The following is a 3,937-nucleotide window of genomic DNA, read 5'->3' on the forward strand; positions in this document are numbered from 1 at the left end:
AAGCCTGGTGTGACATAAATGCTTCCCCTTCATGAAGATGCTGAAACTCAGCTCAGCAGAATTCTATGGCAATGAGGCTTTTGAAGACAGACCAACACACAGGGAAGTGAACCTTGCTCTCTTACCCAACACAGCATTAGTTAGATGCCACTTTCAGAGTTTTTCACAAAAGTCATTTTTAATTGTTAGCAATGAACACACGTAGGGAATGCAGACTGCAAGTATGCATAGAAAAGTTAGGCAAGTGTAAAAGAATTTTGAATTTTTTCTGCCTTTATACTTACAGTTTTTTCATTATTTTCAAAAGCTTCTCTTGCTTCTTCAAATGTGCAGATTTCTTCTTTGCATTCACGTTCAATGTTGCCCTGTCTTATTTCTTCAAGAAATCCATTAGATCTTCGGTAGCATTTTAATACTGAATTGGCTATTTCTCCCATGAGGAAAACTAATAAGTGATATAAGAATAAGCATTAAAATGTAATTTGACAGAAAAAAAAAATGTGGGAAGTGAATAATAAAGATGAAAATGGCTAGATGCTCTTTAGAACACACAAACAACATCCTGAACCTCTTTACATAAGCCAGCGATGAAGTAACACTCAGCTCCAAACACCACATCTGCTCTTTCACATCATGTGAATATGTCCTTTAGGCAGCAGTTGCCCTCGGCATGGACAGTGACATAATTAACTATGTTATCTTCAGACTTTAGGATATTCCTGCCAACTGCGGATGTTTAAAAATAGTAATAGTGATAGCACTACTTATGCTCATTATTATATAATAAGTGGATACCCTGAGGCATTGTGCTGTCAGACGCCATCAATCAAATCAGAATCCAGACTCTAGATTAGCATTCTTTTATTGCCCTAACTGAAAATAAATAAAGCTACATTGGACCCAATAATGTAAACCAAAAGAAACCTTACTTGTACGGAAGGAGGTGACAAAAAAATTACAAGTAGTTAAATTTGGCCAGAAATCATTTCAAGGGAACTCTAATAATAATTGTGATCTAAATGCACTTAAATATTTGGGACTTTATCATCTCAAAAAAAAAAAACCTTCAAACTCACTGCCATTGAGTCAACTTCCAGCAAGCCCCATTGGGTTTCCATGGCTGTGAATCTTTATGAAAGCAGATCGCCTCATCTTTCTTCTGTGCAGGAGGTGATGGGTCCAAAACACCAAACTTTTGGTTAGCAGCCAAATGCCTAAACCACTGCACTAACATAGTAAAACCCATTTCGCTGTCCTTCAGGAAAAGAAAATTCTTCTGCATGATTTATAGAGGCACGCCATATAAATAAGGAGCCCTGGTGGTGCAGAGGTTAAAGCATTGGGCTGCGAACCTAAAGGTCAGTAGTTATAATCCACCAGCCACTCCATGGGAGAACCATGTGGCCTTCTGCTTCTGGAAAGATTTACGGCCTTGGAAACCCTATTGAGCAGTTCTGCTCTGTCCTGTAGGGTTGCTATGAGTCATAATAGACTCTACAGTGGGCTTTGGTCATATGAACATTCAAAATGAACACTTATGATACCTAGAAAAATAAATAAAGCAATGGCTATATGTTCACTGATGAAGCATTTTTTAAATTGTTATGTACAAGCACTTTTTAAGTTATATTTCCATTATATTTTTCTAAAAGCATCTTGGCTGTTTGGAGAGATAAATTAATGCCACCAGAATTTAATCTCTGCTAATGCAAAGAGCGGGGAGCTCTGGTGGCATAGTGCCTAAGGTATTTGACTGCTAACTAGAAGGCTGGGGTTCAAACCCACCAGCCACTCCTTGGAAGGAAGGTTGGACAATATACTTCCATAGTGATACTGCCTCAGAAACCCAAGGAGGGGTTGCTATGAGTTGGATCCAATTCTATGGAAAACACAACAAAAACAACATGAATGCAAAGAGATTAAAAAAGTTCTTAATCTTATAAACTTTTGAAATGGGAGAAGGCCCATTACAGATCTTTTCATATGTTATTTTTTAAAAAAAAAGCCTATGTTTCCAAAGAATGTTTAAAAATAGTCTTCATTTCCCAAAAAAAAAATATTTTTAGCTAAAGGAAAAACAGTAAATTCTCTTTCAAAAAATGATGATGATAGTAATGAATTCAAGTTTTCTTATGACAGACATATATATTTCACTTAATAGATGGTATGAATTTATTATCTAATAAAAATATTCAAATTGTTAGTTGGATGGCACCTACACTAGGGTGAAAGCCATCATAGGCCTTCCTTAAGTGTTTCCTTCCTTCTTTATTAAATAAGAGTAACCCTCTATAAAATGAGCCATAGAGTCATAAACTATCATTAGAAGAAACCTTAAAAAGGACTAATTGTGGCAAGTGCTATGAAGGAAATTAGAGAGGTGCTGCTGAGTTGGAGAATAACAGTGATGTTTGCTAGCAGTGCTTCTCACAGCAGTGTCCGAATGCCCTGCATGGCTTATTATCACACAGATTGCTAGGCCTCATCCCCTAGCATTTCTGATTTCTACAGGTCTGGGGTGGGGCCAAGCAGTTGCATTTCTAATAAATTCCCAGGTAATGCTGACGTTGCTGGTCCTGCTACCGTATTTTGAAACAATATCTTAATGTGAGTTCCCTAGAAAATTACTTCTGTAGAAAATGTTTATAAAATGCTGGAATGGACAAAAATGTAAGAGATCTCTTACTGTACATATAATATACATGTGCATGTAATATACATTTGTAAAGCTGCAGAAAAGGAACATGGAACAAACCTTTGTCATATTTATTTGACTATGGAGCCTTTGTTCAAGGGTCATCACACTAAATTAACAGCTTCCAACCACTGGTCTTATTTATACCTTCAGGAATGACATACAAGTCTCCTCCATAAAATAAACTGATTGCCATCGAGTCGGATCTGACTCATTGCGACCCCTCCTTGAGTTTGCAAGGCAAATCACTATGGAAGTGGATTGCCTAACCTTCCGAGGAGTGGCTGGAGGGTTTGAATGGCCAGCCTTCTGGTTAGCAGTCAAATACCTTAGGCACTATGCCACCAGAGCTCCCCTCCATATAATAGGCCAACTAAAACATGACAACATTCTGGTGTTTTGGTTACCTATTACCTAGTAGCTCTTTGACAAGAATATACCACAAATGGGATGCTTGCACAAACAGAAATTTATTCTCTTACAGTTTGGAGGCTTTAAGTCCAGGTTCAAAGTGCCAGGGTCTAGGGGCTGGGTGAAAGCCCCTCAACCTTGGGCTTTAACTCAGCCTCCTGCTCCCAGTCCACTGAAGCTGAAGGCTTTTCTTCACTCAGCTGCTGTCTGCTGAGGCTGACAAACCCAAGGTTGGCAAGTAAAAAGGCACAGTCCTGATATTACCAAACCACACGGCAGGCCATTATTTCAAGTCCATTGAAAGTCCCAAGGTCCGCAGAACATGGCAGGCTGCTGAACAATGACACGGTTACATGCAGGGTTCAAGTGTTCCATAAGCTAGAGACCATTCCCAAAGCTGCTTCTTATATTTGGGAAGCAGGCCACATCTCTAAAGCAGCTACTCAGCTAGCTGTTTGTGGTAAATTCCACCATGGGGTTGATTGCCAGTCCCATCATGGGCAATAAGTACCACCAACTGCCCAGCCACTCAACCAGGCCCAGCCAAGTTGACACACAAACTTAACTCCCATAGGTTCCCCATGAATCTTTTCTTTTGTAGGATAAACATGTCTAATTCCTTCACCTATTTTTATAAAACATGGATATGAGTCTATGCATGATCTTGCTGTCATAAAATATAGTGTGCTGCTGTGAGTGCAACATTCTATATGTGGTCTGACAAGTGCAAAATTGAGCAAGACTATTACCTTCCCAAATTTTAAACACAATAAATTTGTTAATGCAATCTAAGACATACGTGGCTTTTATGGCAGATTTCCTGAGGATAAA

The 3,937-nt window shown here is 38.8% G+C and overlaps 1 pseudogene; it reads right to left on the reverse strand.

Moving 5' to 3' along the window:
- Positions 1-449, reverse strand: part of LOC103213145 — a 28,583-nt pseudogene extending 28,134 nt beyond the window's left edge.
- Between the last annotated feature and the right edge of the window lie 3,488 nt (positions 450-3,937).

This window comes from Orycteropus afer, unplaced genomic scaffold (genome assembly GCF_000298275.1).
Source record: "Orycteropus afer afer isolate SDZICR_OR568_19922 unplaced genomic scaffold, OryAfe1.0 scaffold01340, whole genome shotgun sequence".
Classification (NCBI taxonomy): domain Eukaryota; kingdom Metazoa; phylum Chordata; class Mammalia; order Tubulidentata; family Orycteropodidae; genus Orycteropus; species Orycteropus afer.